At 45.6% G+C, this 22,601-nt stretch overlaps 1 protein-coding gene across 3 annotated transcripts in view; it reads right to left on the bottom strand.

Annotated features, from left to right (window-relative positions):
* BID (BH3 interacting domain death agonist) overlaps positions 1–22,601 on the bottom strand; it is a 436,998-nt gene that overhangs the window by 1,525 nt on the left and 412,872 nt on the right. The gene's annotated exons all lie outside the window — the stretch shown is intronic.

The following is a 22,601-nucleotide window of genomic DNA, read 5'->3' as shown; positions in this document are numbered from 1 at the left end:
GTAATCAGGCCCCACCAGGAGCATCCTTTCTGCTGCTCAGCCCAGGATCCAAATGACAATCCACTCACAGCATACCAAACATTCCACTCACACGGGCTGAACAGCAGAGGCAGAGAAACAGGGAATATGTAAGGTAGAAACCTTAGATATAACAATTATGAATATAATGTCAGTGAAAGTATGAAGATCTAGTCAACAAGACGTGGTAGGGCATCAGTAGCGTAACTAATTCATTGGCTCACCCCAGTAAGAAGTGTTAAAGATAGTTTAGGACGTGATCCTTTGGCTTGCTTTTGTTCTTAAACGAAAGGCATACCATACCTAGGTGGGATAAGGCTGGTTCGTTCGTCCCTGAGAAACCTTTGATAGTCAACATTTTTTTAATTAACGTGTTTTGCAGAGTAATGTGGACTTTCTTCTTGGGTTCCTACTTTTGATAGTTAATTTCTGTGCAAGGTAGAGGGAGTTCTGGCTTTACATTAACTATATCTCTTTGTAAAATGGTCTGCGGGTATCCGCAAAGAATACCTGACGTAACTGTCACCCCTGAGGCATGATGGGAAGCTAGGGGTTATGGCTGCCTTAAAGGCACAGTGCCAGTTTATTCTGAGTGTTTCTGTGGGTTAGCTTTTCAGCTTTCTACACTAATGTTTCTACAATGCAGCCTATGTGCTGACAATGTTTTTTTTCCATTCTTCCTTGTAGGATTATAATTTCTGCTGTATAATAAAGCAGTTTTAAAATGCTATCTTTCTCCCTGCTTTAATGGAATGTATTTATGTACAAGGGAATTCCTTACAACATTGCTCAGCATGACTATGGAAGGCTACATTGTGTGTTTTTATATATATATATATATCCACATGGGTAGGTGGGAAGAGCTGGTCCTCATGACTGAACACAAAGAGGCTATGACCACTAATGTTAAATCATGGTTACGTTTCATAGATGATTTGTTCATCATATGGGACGGGAGTTTGGAGACAGCTCAGGAGTTTGTGCAGGCAATTAATGTAAATACTCTCAACCTGCATTTTACTGCTAACATAGGTGAAACTTCAGAGAGCTTCTTAGACACAGATGTGTTTATTGAGAACAACAGAATAGAAACCAAACTCCATCGAAAGTCAACAACTGGAAATTCAACACTCCAAGCCAAAAGCTCCCATGTGAAACATCTGGTCAGTAGTATCCCCTATGGGGAAATGTTGAGGCTAAGACGGATCCACGGTAAAGAGTGTGATCTAATTATAGCTCAACAAAAAAGCAAAAAGAGATTTCAGGAAAGGGGTTACTCTGAGGCTGTCATTAATACTGCCATTACTAAATCCATGCGCAAGAAGGAGTAGTTTCTTACCAGTAACTCCAGTTCTGTAGTAGGGGTATCTCTGTTATAGTCATAATCTTGTGAATAGTCCCGCCCATGTGCGTGGACCCCGGAGCAATCAAAAATAATCTCTTAAGCTGTCTTCATTGCAGTCCTGCATAGACACTTAAGAGAGAATTAAGACAAATAATGCAGCCTAACATATACAAGGCTACAAAGGCCACCACTTCATTTAAACAGTAAAAAGGATAGCCCACCATGTCCGGTTTAACACTATTTTACCAAGTTTTTCTCACAGGGAAAACTCCCCTTCACCAAAATCCTTGAAATGATAGAGAGGAAGGGTTGGACAGACAAGGGCATGGGCTGCCATTGTGTGTCTTGAAAAGGAATACCGTGCCTTTAAGTAACTCTCCAGAGACCCTCGGTATCCCAGAATGCACAGCCAAAGTCCTTTTACTTTCAGTTCTTTTTGAAGGTGTATAAAGAAAGGCCTGTAGCATACAGTACAGTACCATTTTCTCCACCGGGGAGGAGGGTGGGCGTTTATGACTATAACAGAGATACCCCTACTACAGAACTGGAGTTACAGGTAAGAACTCCTTCTGTAGTAGGGGATCTCTGTGTATAGTCATAATCTAGTGAATAGTGTTGTATCTTAGTTACAGTTTCAGGGTTCTGTGTGTGATGACCTGTTCATTGGATTCAGGAGTGTGGAATCCAGGGAGTTGGTCAGAGGACTACTGTTGCTGAAGGAAGAAGGACCCTGTATGCCTTTGGGGTTGTTTTACAGAATAAACCTGTTTTACCACCTACAACTACTGTTTCTTCATATCTTAACAGTGGCAACGAGGATGGGATCGCATTAATGAAGATTTGATGAAGTTTCTGGACAACACAACCCCTTTGGCAAAACCTTGTGTTGTTTCCACAGTACTTGACACCGTTGATGAAAGTAGCGAAACTAGCTAGACTAGTTCTAATGATACAACTGTAGATGTATATGCTGAAGCTTTAAAGGCTTTAGAAGAAAATTATGGTAAAAAAAACTAGCATTGTAGTAGAGAGACACAATTTTGTTTTCCAGAACACAATTACCTGGGGAAAATGTACAACAGTGTGTAGCTTGTTTGAGAACTTTAGCTATTACTTGCAAATTCAAGGATTTACATGAGGAAATTATTAGAGACCAATTTATCAATCGAATTAAAAACATTAAAATTCAGGAACGTCTACTTGAACTTAAAAATCCTTCCCTACAAAAAACTGTTGATACAGCAAGAACAATGGAAAACACATCCCAGTATGTTAAAGAGTTGGGTTCAGTGCAAGAGAAAGACAAAGATGAATCTAGTGTTAATGTAGTAAATAGCAACAAAAAGACAGAGTATAAAATTGAAAACAAAGGTGCAAAATTTCATACTGATAAGGGTCAAATGAATACAATTAAGCGTGTGTGTTTCAGATGTGGAAGTCAAAAGCATACTGCAGATTTTAATAAATGTCCTGCAATTAAAGTTACATGTATGAAATGTAAAAAAATAGGCCATTTTGCTAAATGGTGTAGGACTGGTGATAAAGGTAATTGGAAACGCTCTGTCAATGTTGTTGAACCTCAATTTGATGAGGAGGATGAGGAAAGTGATGAAAATGATATTATAGATATGGTTATATGTGATGATACTGTGAATGACATTTCTGAAGATTATCAACCTCCTAAATGTAATGTATTGATAAATCGTGATGTCATGGCACTTTGGGCTGACTCATGCTCGCCCTGCACTATTATTGATAAAAATATGTGGGAAAATGGGAGTAAAACAACTTTGACATTTCCAGATGTACATCCTAAAGGGTATTGTGGCGTAAAATTACCCATGTTAGGTTATTTTGATGCTCAGTTAACTTTTAAAGGTAGATCGTGTCTGAGCAAAGTTTATGTAGTTGAACATGGGAGAGCTTTATTAGGGTCGAAGGACCAGAAGAAAATGGGGATAATATTAAATCCTAATCACCCAGGTGTTGTTAATCAACGATATTCCTGATCAGGTGTTGTTAACCAACGATATTCCTTCATCCAAGTGGGAATTCGAATTTCCCAAGTTATTTAGCAAAGATCTAGGATGTTTAGTTAAATTTGAACATAAAATCATTCTTAAAGCAGACAGTGTGCCAACTGTTCACAAAGTAAGAAATGTGCCATTTGCCTTGCGAAGTTTATTGAAAGAAGAGTTGAACAGGTTATGTGAAGCCAAAATAATCGAACCAATTGAAGCTTCTGAGTGGCTTAGTCCCATTGTTTTGGCGCGGAAACCTAACGGCAAAATTAGAATGTGTGTAGATTTGAGAGATCTAAATCGGAACATATGGATTGATCGCTATTCTCTTCCACGCATCAATGAAATGATATCTAGTATCAAAGATGCTATGTATTTTTCATCAATAGACTTATCTAATGCACACCATCAGGTCAAATTACATGCAGAGTCTAGGCACTTAACATCGTTTATAACAACTGAGGGTGCTTTTCAGTATCTCAGGATGCCTTTCGGATTGGCATCCGCCTCCTCTGTTTTTCAGAGACTCATGTGTAGTATTTTGAAAGATGTAATTAACGTGAGAGTATTTCAGGATGATATTCTGACTTGGGGTAAAGATTTGACAACTCATGATAAGATAGTACATCAAGTTTTGTTTAAACTACAAGAAGCTGGTTTAACTGTATGTGCTGAGAAGTGCAAATTCGGCGTAAAACAAATTGATTATCTTGGGCACAAGATTTCCAATGAGGGAATTAAACCAAAAATGAAATTAGTAGATGCTATTGAAAAGGCTCCGCATCCAACCAATAAAGATCAACTGTGATCCTTTTTAGGACTCGCAGAATATTATTCTAAATTCGTTCCACACTTTGCCGACAAAGTACATGATTTGAGGTTATTAATAAAAAAAGGTACCTCTTTTGTTTGGTCTACTTTATGTCAACAGGCTTTCGAAAATGTCAAATTGGACATTGTAAGAGCGGTTGCTCTAAAACCTTATGATCCTAATCACACCTCCATAATTGTGGTGGATGCCAGTGCATACGGGTTAGGCGCTGTTCTTATGCAAAGAAACAGAGGAACTGAGAGAATCATAGCCTTTGCCTCTCGCACGCTCAAAGGTGCTGAACCCTCTTATTCAGTGATCGAAAAGGAGGCCTTAGCGTGTTGGTGGGGTGTGGATCGCTTTAAAACGTTTATTTGGGTTACAGCGTTTGAGTTAAGGACAGATCATAGGCCACTCATCGACATTTTCTCTACAAAGGGGGCATCTAGAGCCACACCTAGAATTGCAAAATGGTTGTACAGATTACAGGAATATAACTTTCAAATAAACTACGTTCCGGGTCACAAGAACATCAGTGCAGACTGTTTGTCTCGTCTTCCGTTGCCTTGCAGTGAGGATGATATGCAAGAGGATGGTGATGAATGGTTAGTTGCTAGTATTGAAGATTCATGTAATAATGCTTTAAGTGAGCAAGAGTGGATTCGAGCTGTAGTTAAGGATTACGTCTTACAACAAGTAATTCAAAATTTACATGTAGGAGTGAATTCATCATCTTTGGATAAACGTGTTCTTGCTGATTACAAAATGGTTTGGTCAGAGTTATCCTTTTCTAATGGTATTCTTAGAAGAAGTGAAAGACTAGTAGTACCATTGTTATTATGTGACAGAATGTTGTGTTTATTACATGAAGGCCATAGTGGTATGACCAGCATGAAAAGGAGAGCGAGAAATGACTTCTGGTGGGTTGGTATGGACAAAGACATTGATAGGTGTGTTCGGAGTTGTTTAGCTTGTATGTGTAGCGATAAATCACATAAGTCTCAAGAAACTATCATATCAGCAACCTCTTTTCCTGAGAAACCATGGGATAAAGTTGCTATAGATATTTGTGGACCGTTTCATGTAAAAGGGATTGAGAACAAATATGCCATTGTTTTGATGGATTTTCACAGCAAATGGCCAGAGGTTGCATTTGTAAGAGACATCAAAGCATCCAAAATGATTGAGTTTTGTGAAGAAATCTTTCATAGGGAGGGGTATCCTAGTGTCATTCAATCGGATAATGGTCCAGTTTGTGGCGGAAGAATTTTCTACATATCTTAATAAGGTTGGTGTAAAACATGTCACTACGTCTGTATATAATCCAAGAGAAAACGGTTTAGTGGAAAGGTTCAACCGAGTATTAAAAGAGTGCATACAATTAGCCAGTAATAATGATGATAACTGCAAGATTGCTGTCAAAGAGATGCTATGGTGTTATAGAAACACTCCGCATACAGCTACAGGGGAGGCTCCTTTTTCTTTGTTAAAGGGGCGTGTGGCTGCATCTAAAGTAAAACCCTCTTGGATGTCTCAGGAGATCACAAAAACATTTGATGCAAGGGAAATGTTGAGTAAGGTACAAGCGTATCAGAATAGATATGTTCATGATCATAATATCAAAGTCAAGAGTTCTCCAAGGTTATTCAATGTGGGAGAATGGGTACGCACACATCAAATGGGAAATCTAAGACCAGGGTGTTCCAAATGGTCTAAACCAAAACAAATCATTCACATAGAAGGCAATATTGTGAGATTGGATGATGGTAAACGATGGAATGTAAGAAGTATAACAAGATGTAATGATTTAGAGTGCAAACATATTTTGGGTCAAGATCTGGATCAAAAATTGATGGATGATAATGTTAAAGCATCAATTGAGAACAAGGGTGAAGAATCTATTCGTTCTAAATCGCATGTCAATGTATCAATGTCAAATATGAAAGAGAAATCTACACGTCCTAAGTCAAAACCTTTCTGGATGAAAGATTATAAATGTACATAAATGTTATTGTATTTAAATTGGTACTTTTATCTACTTTGTAATATTATATGTTCATATGCTGTTTTTCTTTTGTCATGCAATCTTTATATTTAGTTTTAGTTTTTGTTATTATAGAAAAGGAGATATGTTGTATCTTAGTTACAGTTTCAGGGTTCTGTGTGCGATGACCTGTTCATTGGATTCTGGAGTGTGGAATCCAGGGAGTTGGTCCGAGGACTACTGTTGCTGAAGGAAGAAGGACCCTGTATGCCTTTGGGGTTGTTTTACAGAATAAACCTGTTTTACCACCTACAACTACTGTTTCTTCATATCTTAACAAATAGAATGGCAAGCCCATCCCAACAACCAATCCGGCGGTGGAGGAAAAAAACAACACCACTACTGTGCAAAAATTTCCAACGAAGCCTGCCCAACCTGAGCATCTGCACTGGCATCAGAGTCCAGACAGTAATGCTTAACAAAGGTATGGACCGACTTCCAAGTGGCAGCCCTGCAGATCTCTGCAATGGGAACATTACGAAGCAAAGCTGTTGTAGCTGCTTTGCCTCTGGTAGAATGAGCCTTAGGCTTACCCCCTAAGGTCTTGTTAGCCTTCTGGTAACATAACTGAATACAGGACACAATCCACCTAGAGATGGACTGGTTTGAGGTAGCAAGACCAGTCCTGACCGACCCATAGTTGACAAACAATTGGTCTGAACTACGAATGTCCTTGGTCTTATCCAAGTAGAATTTCAACACCCTTCTGACATCCAGGGAATGGAGAGACCTTTCCGCTGGAGTGGAAGGATTCTGGAAACACGTAGGTAAAGTTATGGTCTGATTGACATGGAACTCAGAAATCACCTTAGGAAGGAACTTAGGGTGAGTACGCATCACAACCTTAGCAGCATGAAATACAGTATAAGGTTCTTGGCAACACAATGCCTGAATTTCACTCACCCTGCGGGCCGATGTAATGGCCACAAGGCAGGCCGCCTTCCATGACAAGTGCTACAGAGAAGCCTTATGGATGGGTTCAAAAGGCTCCTTCATCAACCTGGACAGCACCACATTCAGCTCCCATGATGGCGAAGGACGCCGAACAGGAGGAAACACTTTCTTCAATCCTTCCAAAATATCTTTAATCACAGGGATCTGGAAGAAGGATGTCTGTGAAGGGCATTTCCTATATGCAGTCAAAGCTGCGAGGGGAACCTTAATAGAATGAAAATTAAGGCCAGACTGAGCCAAATGCAAAAGGTATGGAAGGATGACATCTTCCTTGCAGGTCGTCGGATCATAATGCTTGGAAGTGCACCAGATGCAGAACCTCTTCCACTTGTAGGCATAGGAAGTCCTAGTGGAAGGTCTCTTAGCTTCCTTAAGTATAGTCATGCAATCTTCAGGGAGATTTAAGTGTCCATATTGCACTATCTCAGGAGCCATGCCGCCAAACTCAACAATGAGAGGCTGGGGTGCACCATCTGCCCCCGAACTTCGTGAGAAGGTCCGGCCGATAAGGCAGCCGCATGTGGGGTAGGAGAGACCGGTGAAGCAGGTCCGTGAACCACCACTGTCGGGGCCACTCCGGAGCAATGAGGATCATCCGCGCTCTGGATTGAGACAGCTTGATGAGTACCGCCGGAATCAGGGGAATGGGTCGAAAAGCGTACAGAAAGCTGTTCGACCAGCTGATCCATAGCACGTTCCACAGGGTTCCCGGTTGGTAATACCTGGAGGCGAAGTCTCGGCATTTTCTGTTTTCGGCGGTGGCGAACAGATCTACGTCCGGAGTGCCCCACCTGTCGAAGATGTCTCCTAGCACTTCGTTGTTTAGAACCCACTCGTGGTTTTCTTGCACCAGCCTGCTGAGTGCGTCCGCCTGAGCATTCTGCACACCTGGCAGATGGGTAGCCGTTATCGTCAGTCCTCTGGCTAGTAGCCAGTGCCAGATCGCCTGAGCTTCCTCCGACAGTGTGCGCGATCTCGAGCCCCCCTGCTTGTTGATGTAATACATTGTGGTCGTATTGTCCATCTGCACAAGCAAGGAGTTGGTCTGGAAGGACAGATGAAAGGCCTTCAGTGCCAAGTGCACAGCTCTGAGTTCCAGGAAATTGATGTGATACGTGGAATCCGCCGGGGACCACCTTCCCCGGATCTGTAGATGGTCTGAATGCGCTCCCCAGCCGTGGAGAGAAGCATCCGTGACAACAGTCTGAATGGGAATGTCCTTGTGGAATGGAACCCCCTTGAGGAGATTCTCTGCGGAGCACCACCATCTCAGGGACTGTTGATCCTGTCGTCCCAGCTCCCCCGCTTCTGGTCCCACTGATCCTCCAGACATTCCGGCAACAGCCTCATGTGCAGGCGTGCGTGTGGCGTGAGGAAGATGCAAAAGGCCATCGACCCCAGTAGAGAAGACACCGTCCTCACTGTTGTAGATGGAACAGCTATGAGAGCCTGAGCCTTCCGAAGGATCGATAAGCGTCTCTTCTCCGAAGGAGACACGCTTGCTGACAAAGTATCGATGGAGGCTCCCAAGTACTGTAGAGACAGGACAGGCGTCGGAACAGACTTGGACATGTTTATGTGCAACCCCAGCTGGTTCAACAGAACGGCTGTCCTGTTGAAGTGCAGTTGCGCTTCCTGGAAGGTGGAGGCTTTGATCATCCAGTCGTCCAGGTACGGGTAGACAAACATCTTGTTCTTTCTCGGGTGTGCTGCCACCACTGCCATGCATTTTGAAAACGTCCTGGGTGCAGACTTCAGTCCAAACGGTAGTACAGTGTACTGATAGTGATTGGTGCCGACTAGAAATCGCTGGAACTTCCGGTGTTTCCGTGCAATGGGCAGATGGAAGTACGCATCTTGCAGATCTATTGCACAAAGCCAGTCTCCCCATTGCAACTGAGGATAAATCTGGTGCAAAGACAGCATGCAAAACTTTTCCCTGCGAATCCATTTGTTTTCTTGTCGCAAATCCAGAATGGGCCTGAACTCGGTCTTGTCCTTCTTGCGCACGAGGAAGAACCGAGTGTAAAGACCCTTTCCCCTTTGAGACAAAGGGATGTCTTCTTACGCCCTCTTTCTTAACAGGGTATTCGCCTCCACCTGAAGCTCGCGCAGTTGGAACTGCGAGTAAACCGGTGGAATCGCTGGAGGCGGGCTGACGAAACGAAGACTGTATCCATTGCAAACAATATTCAGCACCCATTTATCCTGAGTAATTTTTCTCCACAATGCCAAGTAATGGTGTATGCTTCCCCCCACCGGAGCGGGTAACGGACAAGGGGGAAGTAGCACCTCAGGGCCTAGACCCGGCCGGGCCTTTGGGCGTCGAGGAGGACTGTTGGCTGCCTCTGCCCCTCTGGCGGTTCTGGAATGGCTGCCGCTGGTACTGCTGCTGCTGTTGGTGCTGCTGTCCAGCTTGGCGACCTTGCCCTCTTCCCTGGGCACCGAAACGTCTCTAGAAGGGACGGAAAGGTCTTCTTCTGCTCTTTAGGTTTTTCTAACCCGACAGCCGTCAGGGTTTCTGCCTCAGCCTTCATACGGGCCATCTCCTCATCCCCATGTTTACCAAAGAGCGTTGCCCCAGAGAACGGCAAGTTGGCGACTCGCTGCTGCACCTCTGGTTTCAGCGATGTCAAACGCAACCAGGCATGACGTCTCAGATTAATCCCATGGCAGTATCCATGAGCAGCCAAGAGAGAGGAATCTGCAGCCCAGCTGATCACCTGATTGGATACCATCATGCCCTCATTGATGATTTCTTGGAAGTCCTCCCTCCTGTCCCTCGGAAGGTGCTCCAGAAACTGCTGCAGGGACTCCCACAAAGACCGGTCATACCGACCCAAGAGAGCCGTGGCACTAGCGGCTTTCATGGATGTAGCAGCCGTACCGCAGACTTTTCGTCCGGCTGAGTCCATCTGACTGCTCTCCTTATCCGGAGGCACCGTAGAAGACGGAGCAGTAGCGTGCTGCTTCCTGGCCTCAGTGACGATCACCGAATCAGGCACTGGGTCCAATCGAAGGAACGCTGGATCGGAGTCTGGGGCCCTGTACATTTTCTGCAGCCGGGAAGGAGCGGATTTCGTTGACGCCGGAGTCAAGAAGAGCTCCATCGCCGGTTCCTCCAGCCCTGGTACCAAGGGCAACAAGGGTCAAGACAACTGCCGCTTGTGTAGGGTCTCGAAAATTACTGAAGTAGAAGGTGTGGGAACCGTTACCGAAATCCCCAGCTTCGTTGCCCCTCTCAATAATACCTCTTGAAAAGACATGATGTCATCGACCGGTGACACCCTCGTACGGGGGCAATCTGATAAGGTGGACGAGTACTCCCTGGCACTGGAGGAATCCGTATGCTGGGACCTTGACCTGTCCCTCCGGTGACGGTGCCGGGACCGCGTCGAAGACCGCCGGTGTCTCCGTCTGGACCGTGACCTCGATCTTCTGGGCCTCGGGCGATCCACTGGCCGTACAGGAGGCGGAGGCTGCGGAGGCAGAACCGGAACCATAGGTTGTGGAGGCCTCGTGGGTGGTGACGGGAGGCGCGGAGGTTGATGAGGGGGAATTGGAGGAGGAGTAGGAGGACGAGGAGGAGTCTCCTTAGGCAATGGAGGAGGCGTAGGCGTCCTGGGCCTAGAAGGCGAGTAGGTCTGCGAATATTCAGAGTCCGAAGACCTGACCACTCTCCTCTTTTTCTTCTGCCTTGGCGATGAAGTCCTCGAGGCCGACCTCTTTGCAGCCGAGCGCGGGCGCCGCCGCGACCGTGGGCTCGTGGATGCAGAGGACAGGCTGACCACTGAGGCAGAGGACACAGTCCTGGCCCTCGACCGCCTCCCAGACGTCGATCTTTCCCTCCGTGACGACGACCTCTTCTTCGACGTCGACCGTCTCGACGTCGATACATCCCTCGACGTAGACTCTCGTCTCCTCGACGTCGACTCTCGTCGTCGACTCTCGTCTTCGAATCTCGTCGTCTCGCCGGCGAGCGCCGGTGCCTCTCGGACCCCTCTCGACGTCGACGGTGTCTCGACTACCATGCAGTCCTTGACGTCGACCTCGTCCGAGGTCTCGACCTCAGTCCCCTCGACGTCGAACGGCGATGTCGCTTCGCCCCAGAGCCCTGGGACGACGGGGAGCAGATGGTGGTCATCTCTCTCGACACCGAGGCTATCGACGTCGACCTGTGCCTTTTCCTGGCCTTATCTTGATTGAGGAGCCCCCCAGAGGCTGAAGCACGGGCAGAGGACGAAGTCCCTCCATGCCCAGACCCACCATGGTCCTGATGTCTCCTTACCTCCAGGCCTTGGAGACGGATCTTCTCCCTGTCCCTCAGGGTCCTCTTGGAGAATGATCTGCAAATCTCACAGTCTTCAGGGACATGAGAGGATGGTAGAAAGAGGATACACACTCTGTGAGCGTCTGATTTAGCCTTCTTCCTGGAACACTCAGGGCACTTGTCGTACAAGGCAGGCATGTTCGACAGGAGAGTGGCCAAAACTGGCCAAAAACCCGAGCAAAAGGAAGAAGAAGCAGTCAGACGTCGAGTGAAACACTCACAACACTTGAAAAGTGCCAAAAAATTGAAAAACACCCAAAAATGGAGAGCTCAATGCTCCAGGGTCCTGCTAGCAGGAGCCGGAAAAAAGAACTGAAAGTAAAAGGACTTTGGCTGTGCATTCTGGGATACCGAGGGTCTCTGGCGAGTTCCTTAAAGGCACGGTATCCCTTTTCAAGACACATAATGGCAGCCTATGGGGGCTTGTCTGTCCAACCCTTCCTCTCTATCATTTCAAGGATTTTGGTGAAGGGGAGTTTTCCCTGTGAGGAAAACTTTTGTCTTAATTCTCTCTTAAGTGTCTATGCAGGACTGCAATGAAGACAGCTTAAGAGATTATTTTTGATTGCTTCGGGGTCCACGCACATGTGCGGGACTATTCACTAGATTATGACTATACACAGATATCCCCTACTACAGAACAGGTGGGAACTGTTAGCTGCTGAAGATAATACAACTGACAAAGACAGTGAAACAAACACCAATGAAACAAGAAAGGAATTTAGGATCATTCTCCAATACAGCCAACAACATAAAAAGGTTGAATCCATTATTATGAAAAATTGGCCCTTTGTCTTCAGTGATCCCATAATAGGTCCAAGGTTACCTAAAAGGCCTTCAATAAGTTACAGTAGAGGACGATCTATGAGAGACGAGCTCGTCAAGACTAGTCCAGAAGTTATTGAATCGACAAGTTGGTTACAAACACACACTGGTTTCTTTAATTGTAAGTCATGCAAATCTTGTCAACAGGGTGAGAACAAAACACATATTTTTCCCCATTTGATCAAAAGGAACACAAGATTGGTAGATTGCTTACATGCAAAACCGAGTATGCTGTTCATGTCTTGTCTTGCCCTTGCAATCTACTTTTTGTAGGGAGCACCAAGCTCCAAGTACACAAGAGAATATTACAACATCTCAGGGCGATAAACAGCCAAGACAATACCTACCCTGTGGCCAGGCATTTTAAATCTAAGCATGAGTCTAGAAGCTGTGATCTGAGGTATTTTGTTATTGACTCTGTTCCCGCGAGCAGAAGAGATGGGAACAGAGAAGGAAAATTGTGTCAGCTTGAGACCAGATATATTCTCGAATTGAATACTAAACAACCGTCTGGTCTCAATATTAAAGAAGATTTGTTTACATGCTTTTAATCAATTAATTATAGTGGGATTACTGGACAGTTTTAGTGCATGAATTTAAATCAGGAATGGTTTTAATCAAAATGACTTAATTTGTAACCAGGGGTTTTATATTATATTTATTTATTATTTATGAGTATTTAAGTTATCTTTTATATACAGATTTTACATAACTATTTATGCAATTTAATATTTTAAGCTCATATTTATTCCAATTTTGGATTGTAATTTTCCTGCTTAGTTAATGTTTATTGTGTAATGATCAGTTTGTATAGTTGTATAGACATGAAGGTTTCTTGTGATATACTCATGGCTAGTACAATTCCCCTTAGCCTGAAATGATCAGAATAAATTCTATAATAATAATTTTGCCCCCTCCTTACAAAACTCCGGGTATTTATACCGGTATTTCAATTAAGTTCCAATGGTTGTAAGAATAAATCACTACAGTAGCTGATTTATTTTCAATATCCGTCAAGCACTTGAACTTTATATAGGATATAAGGCGAATCACCGACTTGACTAATACAATTCTGGGGCTCCAGTATTGTTTTATACTCATATACATCAATTTTGCGTTTAAAATGTCTAATGTATTTATACAGATATAATGGTCAAATTGCCTTATAATGGATGATCGTGTTGACATGTTTGCTGCCACAAACAGTCTATGAACTATTTTAATTATCCTTTTGTTTGCAATTATTTTGCACTATTTTGCACATTATTCATGTATTTATGCATTGGTGTTAAAATATGATGACGTTTTGAAATATTATTTAATTTGAGGGCTCAGTTTGAATTAATTTAAATACTATTAGGCAAGGTATTTATTGTCCTATATGCTGCACAGAGGTGGAGCGGAAGGTCGTTCCAACTCTTGACAGAGTTGTAGGAGAAGGAGTGGCCACCGCTGTGGCAGTTACAGGGAGTGCGTGCAAGGGCGAGTGAAGAGGAGCGCAGCTGTCAAGCAGGTTGGTGGAAGCTCAGTCGATGTTTGAGGTAGGCAGGTCCTACGTCGAGGAGGGCTTTGTAGGCGTGCATGAGGATCTTGAACTGGCATCTTTTCTGGCTGGGGCGCCAGTGGAGGTCTCTCAGGTGAGAGGCCAATGTGGGTTCGTTTGGGGAGGTCCAAGTTGAGTCTTGCTGCAGCGTTCTGCATGGTCTGGCTTCTTTTGAGGAGCTGGATGGAGATGCCTGCATAGGATGCAGAGGACACTGAGCATGTGAAGATCGGCGGGGGCATGTTATTTAGATTTTGAAGTGGTTTGACTCTGGAACAAGTTGTGATAGAATAATGATGGAATTATTTTTACGCACACACGTTACGATACCCCTGACGAAGAGAATATCCCGAAATGCATTGGGTTTTTAATAAAGTCGTGACATGAGGAAACACGTAATTCTCCTTTGTTTTTATGAAAAACATAGTAGAAGCTTGGAAATGAGTAACATTTATTGACAAAAACATGGATAAAAAGAAGCGAAAAACAATGACAAAATTTGAAAAATGTGAAGATTACAAAGAAACTTGATTTATTTGATTAATTCGGTAATGGTCAAGGCTGTGCAGCTTGTATGGGGACCGGATGTGGTTCCCGTGTGTTGTTTCTTCATAGAGAGCATTGCCATAGTCGAGGCCTCTGGTAACGAGGGCCAGTGAAGAACCGGGTTATTTAGAACCCAGCGGTGCCCGGGGACACACCCGAAGTCTCCGGATTCACCTGTCTCAGAACTACAGAAACGCGGAAACTTCTTGGTGACGTCAAAGATCAAATTTATTGGCTGCAACCAGTATCAGAGGTCCACGAAGTACAATGACGTATATTCGTATGAGACTGCTCAAATTTGACAAAGCAAACCATCCCTTTTATACCAAATATTGTGCTTCAGGCAAAAATTCCTTATTTACAGTTGACCAATCCCATGTGTATACGACAAAAGCATTGCATGACAAACCCACATTTCATTGTCCAGCCCACCATCAATTTCTCGGGAAGGCCCAACACTCTTCATCAGATAAATCGAACGGACCCCTAATAAAAACGGGCACCTCCTCATCGTAAAACAGGCCATAAAGACAGGAGCAGAGACAGGTGTAAGTAGGATAAGACATAGTTGTGTGCAATAAAGGGTTTATGGTGTCCTGTGCTTTGATCCGTAATCTTGATCAGCTACTGGGAAAGGAACTGGCCTAACAAGTCTGGCCTCGGGCAACGGAGTCAGCTTGCCCAGGTCACACAGAAGTCAGCTAAAGATGTACGTGTCCCAAGGACTCGTTCGGCCTTAGTCATCGGCCTATGTGAGGGCAACCACAAAATGGCTGTCGTGCACAAAATGGAACCCACGGGTTCAGAACGGAATCCCTGATTTCATGGTGATCTCATCGCTCGAACATGACGAAAACACTCGTACATCTTACACTCGCCATTTTCGGTCCGCTGGTACCAAAATCGTCATGATACGGCGATATTTATGAAACGGGTTCAGAATTCACGGAACCTCAGGCCCTCCTTTTGCCCTTACATAGGCAATAACCTAAACCCATGTTAGACTGAATCTAGGTCTATACTCATCAGATCATCAAGATGTTGCTGTAGCATCATCCTATTACTTAGTACGTCTCTCGATACAGGTCTCCTTGCACACGATGTGGCACAAAGGCCACATATAGCAGGAGCACACCGTACACAAAGACAGAATAGGAAAAGGATGGCTAAGATCATCCCAATGACCATCAGAATCTTCCATCCCCAGGCGGATGACAGTTCCCAAAACCATCCCATCAATGACCAATCTCCTTTATCCACGTGTATAGATTCGGAGATCTTATGCAGTTTCGAGATGGCCTGGTACACTGTCGGAGCATTGTCTGGAATAAAAACACAGCAGCTTGATTGGATCACTTTACATACCCCACCTCGATCTGCAAGTATGACATCTAACGCAACCCTGTTCTGGAGAGTCATAAGTCGATCCGACTGGAGCTCAGCAGTCAAGTTACTAAGGGCATCGGCAGTTTCAACTACGGTGGACTCAACCACTCTCGTTAGCTGCCGTATGTTCCTGCTGTTAACCATCGGTCCCCAAAACGGCAGAAAACCCTTCACGAAATCTCCAAATTCTTGTCCTGCAGTATCTTCCTTACTGAAGACACCTCTAACAATTCTCGTCTTGTGGTAATCTGCCGCAGCTGTATAGGTGGGAGGCAACAGGAACGAGACAAAACATGTGCCCGAGAAGTCAGGGGGCAACCATGTGTATGCCCTATCGTAACAGACAAAATAGGTACCCTTAGCTGCTAGAAACGATGGGGAAGTCTGGGACGCAAAAACACACGTTTCCGTGCAGATACTCTTCCCTAACTGAGCTCTCGGATTCTTGCCATTACCTTGCAGACAAAGATGACCCTGATGGGGTATGATCCAAATCGGAGAGGATCTTTTCGCTTGCTGGTTTTCATTCAGGCTGACTCCATATCCGGTTACGTTCCATCCAATATACGCTAGTGTCTCATCTCTCGGGATCGTCTCATAGGAGCTAACTCCTCTAATCATATCGACTATACCCTTAACCAGAGCACTATTCTTTGGATTGTCTTTCACAGAACATAAGGGGTGGACTTCACGAGCATAGATGAACATCGTTCTGTATGCCCACACAGAACCATTGTAACTGAATGGCAGGACCAGGTAAGGAATACCCTTATCAGTAGTATGAGGCATAAGGCCACACACCCAACAGTTAGTCGTGTTCACTACCAGTTGGTGTTGGTGCAAAAGCTGAACAAAGGAGTTATTAACAAATTCTAATCTCCTAATGGACTAATGTTCAGGCAGAGGGTGAAAGGAATGCGAAGAAACAGTAGAAGAAGGTATGGGTTGTGTAGTGGGTGCAAACGTCACTTGAAAAGAGAATATAATATATCCTATCAAAAACAACATTAAACTAAGTAACATCAAAAGACACAATATTAAACAAGCATTGAAAATGCAATAGGTCTCGCAATAACGCGAGTCTGAACTATTAGCATTGTAAATGATTATGCCCTTTATTTTTGCGTTCTGGTTTTTGGAACATAAATAAAAGGCTTTGCCATTTACAAGGCCTATAGCTTAAATTTGCGTTAAAACGAGACCTATTGCATTGCAATGGTGGTGGTGCTGCTGAGTTTTCTCTGAATCTGCACCCACAATGTGTGAGTGGCGTTGCGTGTGTGAGTGGCGTTGCCTGTGTGAGTGGCGTTGCCTGTGTGAGTGGCGTTGCCTGTGTGAGTGGCGTTGCCTGTGCGAGTGGCGTTGCGTGTGCGAGTGGCGTTGCGCGTGCGAGTGGCGTTGCGTGTGCGAGTGGCGTTGCGCGTGCGAGTGGCGTTGCGCGTGCGAGTGGCGTTGCGCGTGCGGTGTTGCGCGTGCGAGTGGCGTTGCGCATGCGAGTGGCGTTGCGCGTGCGAGTGGCGTTGCGCGTGTGAGTGGCGTTGCGCGTGTGAGTGGCGTTGCGCGTGTGAGTGGCGTTGCGCGTGTGAGTGGCGTTGCGCGTGTGAGTGGCGTTGCACGTGTGAGTGGCGTTGCGCGTGTGAGTGGCGTTGCGCGTGGCGTTGCGTGTGTGAGTGGCGTTGCGTGTGTGAGTGGCGTTGCGCGTGTGAGTGGCGTTGCGCGTGTGAGTGGCATTGCGCGTGTGAGTGGCGTTGCGTGTGTGAGTGGCGTTGCGTGTGTGAGTGGCGTTGCGTGGGTGAGTGGCGTTGCGTGGGTGAGTGGCGTTGCGTGGGTGAGTGGCGTTGCGTGAGTGAGTGGCGTTGCGTGTGTGAGTGGCGTTGCGTGTGTGAGTGGTGTTGCGTGGGTGAGTGGTGTTGCGTGGGTGAGTGGCGTTGCGTGGGTGAGTGGCGTTGCATGTGTGAGTGGCGTTGCGTGGATGAGTGGCGTTGCGTGGATGAGTGGGGTTGCGTGGATGAGTGGGGTTGCGTGGATGAGTGGGGTTGCGTGGGTGAGTGGTGTTGCGTGGTGTTGCGTGGGTGAGTGGCGTTGCATGTGTGAGTGGCGTTGCGTGGATGAGTGGCGTTGCGTGGATGAGTGGCGTTGCGTGGATGAGTGGGGTTGCTTAGATGAGTGGTGTTGCGTGGATGAGTGGGGTTGCGTGGATGAGTGGGGTTGCGTGTGTGAGTGGTGTTGCTTGGGTGAGTGGCGTTGCGTGGGTGAGTGTGGTGTTGCGTGGATGATAGTGGGCTTGCGTGGGTGTGAGTGGCGTTGCGTGTCTGTAAGTGTTGCTGTGTGGGTGAAAGTGGCACAGAGCCTTTGATGTGGCCTGGCGCAGGAGAAATGCTGCTGCTGCTAATTAAATACAAGAGCGGCCGGGAAGCGGCCAGGAAACACAAGTACGGCCGGCCACATAATTAGGGGAGGAGAAGCCGCACAGCACACGCTGGGAGAAGCCCTTTGATGTGCTGTGCGGCCGCGATGCGCGCTCTGTGCTGGGGGAGGGCCATTAGCCTGAACTCGCGGCAAGATCAAACGAAGGGTGGGAGGGACATTGAGGAACAGGAACAGATGGCCATGAAAGTGTATGGGCCAAAAGCGCGTGCCTGTACGTGCACTCGAAGAAAACGCCACGAAAAAAAGCGGTGGTTTGACAATCAGTTCGAGCACTTGAATTCTCGCCATTTCCCATTCCTTCGGAATGGTAAAGGACGAGACCTAAAAACATTTTCTGCTCATTACTGTACACATTCTGGCTCTAAAATTCATTTCTTCAACAGGTCTCTCCATCTTGAAAAACTCCATCCTCTAACCGTGCTGCTGGCGGAGGTAGGGTGTTCCGTGCTAAGGAATGCGTCTGTCAGTCCAGGGAACGCCCCAGACCCAACCAGAACCGTTGACCTTGTGTCTTCGGCTTGCACTCCAAAGACTTGACGCCGCGACCCTACAGCTGAACCCGGATGGCGGTTCGAAAAACAAAAATCGGTCAAAACTGTTTCTCAGATGGGAGAGCTGAATGTTCAAAAATAGCAAAGAAAAATGAGTTTAATTTATTAGTCCCACAATTCTTGAACGCAAATTATAACGGCCTTTCCCAGGCAATGTCTGGTCTCGGAACAAGAGTTCAGGCTCAGTAGTGTCCAATCGAACTGACGGTGGCACAGCTTCTTGCAGAAGATCGTCGCTTTCACGCTCAGAACTTGTCCCCATTAAATGTGCGTCGCTAAAAGGCAGAAAACGAGGCACAGTCTCAGTCTCAGAATCAGCAATACCCTCCTGGACCCACCGGTCGTACGGCAGAGGCAAAGGGACCCTCTTACAGTGTACGCCGTGGATCCAGTTTCTTTTTCCTTGCACTCGTACTGCAGATCGCGTTGACAACAGCACCAAGTAGGGACCAATCCAGCGGGGCTGATCGTTCTTCGTTCGCTGGAAGTTCTTGATCAGCACCCACGAGCCAGGATCGATGACATGTCCTGGATCTTCAGAAGCCTGAGGCAGTGTATCATGAACCTGTTGGTGTAATTTAGCCGTCAGATCATACAAGTAATCAAGCAATACAGGATGTTCAATCTCGCTGAATTTCGTCGGCCCCGGCACTCCCCATATGTTTGCCGGGCGACCGAAAATGATTTCATAAGGACTAAGTCCCACTCGAGAATGTACAGTCATCCTGGTTGACAATAGTGCTAGTGGCAATGCGTCGGGCCATTTAAGACCAGAGCTCGCTTGTATCTTGGCGAGTTTTAACTTAAGAGTGCGATTATAGCACTCTACTAGTCCAGCTGATTGTGGGTGATTTGCAGCGTGGAATTTCTGGCGGATTCCTAACCCCTCACACACTCTCTTCATCACTTGACCCACAAATTCACTCCAGACCATTCTCGGCAACCCATATCTAGGGAAGAACTCCTTAATAAGGGCTTTGGCTGTGGAGAAGGCAGTGTTATCTTTTAGGGGATATGCTTCTACCCATCTTGAGAAGGCACAAACAACCACGAGTACGTATTTCAGGTTGTTGTATCTCTCCATGTGAATAAAATCTAGCTGCAAAACCTCGAACGGATACGTCGGAGGAGCAAAATGACCAGCTGGAGTTGGAGTTGCCTTACCAGGATTGTACTTCAGACAAACCATCCAATTCTTGACCACGTTCTCCGCGCACTTAGGAATTCCAGCATTTTGCCATACTGGGCCCAACAACTTGCAAATCCCTTTCACACTGATATGAGCCATTCCATGTGCCATCGTAACCACTGCAAGCACGTACGCATCGGGTAACAACCATCGCTGATGTTCTGACAACTCAACCCAACAACCATTCGCATCTAATTTACCCGTGCTCTCTCTCCACATACTCAACTCCTTCTCTGTAGCTTCAGCTTGAATCGACTTTACACTTTCTATCGTATCTTCACACATTCCAACATCACCAATCCAACTTGGTGATGTTACTGAAACATACATTCGGCTCATCACATCCCTCGCCACATCTTTCGCAACTTCATCCGCAAACGCATTACCACGACCAACATCATCGGTAATCTTCTTGTGTGCACTGCATTTCACAATCGCAATTTGCAATGGCAAGGTAAGTGACTCCAGGAGCTCATTCACCAACTGACCATGCTGTATCTTTGTCCCGTGTAACGTGAGGAACCCACGTTCCTTCCACAAACGTCCAAAACTGTGAGCCACAACAAACGCATACTGGCTGTCGGTATATATGGTCACTTTCTTTCCTTTTGATAACACACATGCTCTCGTAAGTGCAATCAACTCTGCTGCTTGGGCTGAATTATGTGAGATACGTGCAGCTTCAACAATCGTATGCAGAGTCGTAACAGAATATGCTGCAGTCGTATCACCATTCGGAAGCTTGAAGCATGAACCATCCACCCATAAGGTACCATCACACTTCACAGGAGGAGTGTCCCTACGATCTACTCTCCCTTTTGTTCTTCCTCTGTCCTGAGAAAGCAATCATGTTGCTCAACCACATCTGTCTCTACTGAAATCGGCAACAACGTCGCTGGATTCAACGTATTGCATCTCTTTATGTGCACATGACTCGCTAGGAGTGTCAGCTCATAACCTGACAATCGAGCACTAGTTAAGTGTTGTGTCTTGGTCCTGTTTAACAAAGTATCCACTGCATGTGGAACCATCACAATCAACGTATTATTCATGACCAAACCAGCAGACTGTCGAATGGAAACAGCTGCCGCCGCTGTGGCTCTCAAAAAACTCGGCAACGCTCTAGCTACTGGATCCAAAGTCGACGAGAAATACGCACATGGACGTTGCTTGTCCCCAAAAGATTGTGTCAACACTGACAACGCACATCCCTCTTTCTCGTGGACATACAACGTAAAGGGCTTACTGTAGTCGGGGGTACCCAACACAGGAGCCGAACACAATGCACTACGCAATTCGGAAAAACTTTTCTGACAATCTTCAGACCACGGGAGGGGATTTGGTGTGTCTTTACAGGTCAATGCCACCAGCGGTTTGGCCAGCAGAGAAAAATTTGCTATCCATTGTCTGCAATATGACGTAATACCCAAGAAAGCACGCACTTCTCTCTGTGTAATTGGCACACTCATTCTCGCAATCGCTTGAATTCGTTCTGGGGTCAATCTTCTTCCCTCCTTTGATAAGAGATGACCTAAGTAGGTCACTTCTTGTCGACAATACTGTAACTTCGAGAGAGACACTTTGTGATGGAAGTCAGACAAATGACGCAACAATAACAAGGTAGCTTCCTTACAAATTTCCTCTGTATCGGCAGCAACTAACAAATCGTCGACGTACTGAAGAAGAGCAGCACCATCAGGTAAGACAATCGCATCAAGTTGTGTTTTCAAAGCCTGACTATAGATTGATGGACTCTCACAATAGCCTTGAGGAGCGCGCTTAAACCGGAAGCTTCGACCTCCTAAAGAGAAGCCAAAAATATCCCTACTCTCCTTGGCAATCGGGATGCTGAAGAAAGCATTCTTCAAATCAATCACCGAAAACCACGTGGCCGAAGCTGGAATGATGGTCAATAAGGCAGTGATATCTGGAACAACAGGAAACTGTGGCACAACTATCTTATTCACCTCTCTAAGATCGATCACAAACCTGTAAACAGGTGGCTGAGAAGAGTCGGTGCGTTTCAAAACAGGCAAAACAGGGCTATTGCAAACATTACCTCTTGTTTCTTCAATTACGTCTTTCTGAATTAAATCATGGATGATTGCTAACAACGCTCTTTCACCATCACTGGAGATCCTATATTGGGGAATGCGTGGCATTTTAACATTTGATTTCAGTGTCACAACATACGGCGGTATCTCCAAAAGACCCACATCATTAGGACCAGTAGCCCAAATAGTATCAGGAAGAGAAGATAATTCTGTCGGAAGTTGATCTCTCGATAAATACATAGGTGAGACCACTTTCTTACCCAATGTAAGTTGTACTCCCGAAGGAGAACAATACAATGTCGCATACAATCTTTTCAACAGATCCAATCCCAACAAGTTCTCACCACAACCTGTCGTCAGAATAAGGGGTGCTTCGAGTTCGCGAGGTCCAACAGAAAGAGACAAAGGATTAGAAATCGGGTTTCTAACTGGGGCGCCAGAAAAACCTACTGAAACATTCGTTAAGCCAGACAAAGGTGCGCCAGGGAGTCTAGAGTGCATAATAGAACTCTTCGTAGCACCAGTATCCAACAGAAAAGGCTCTGGCACACCTG

The sequence above is a fragment of the Lissotriton helveticus genome, chromosome 1_1 (assembly GCF_964261635.1).
Source record: "Lissotriton helveticus chromosome 1_1, aLisHel1.1, whole genome shotgun sequence".
Classification (NCBI taxonomy): domain Eukaryota; kingdom Metazoa; phylum Chordata; class Amphibia; order Caudata; family Salamandridae; genus Lissotriton; species Lissotriton helveticus.
The sequence above is the reverse complement of the archived record's forward strand: the minus strand, read 5'-3'. Positions and strand labels throughout refer to the sequence as shown.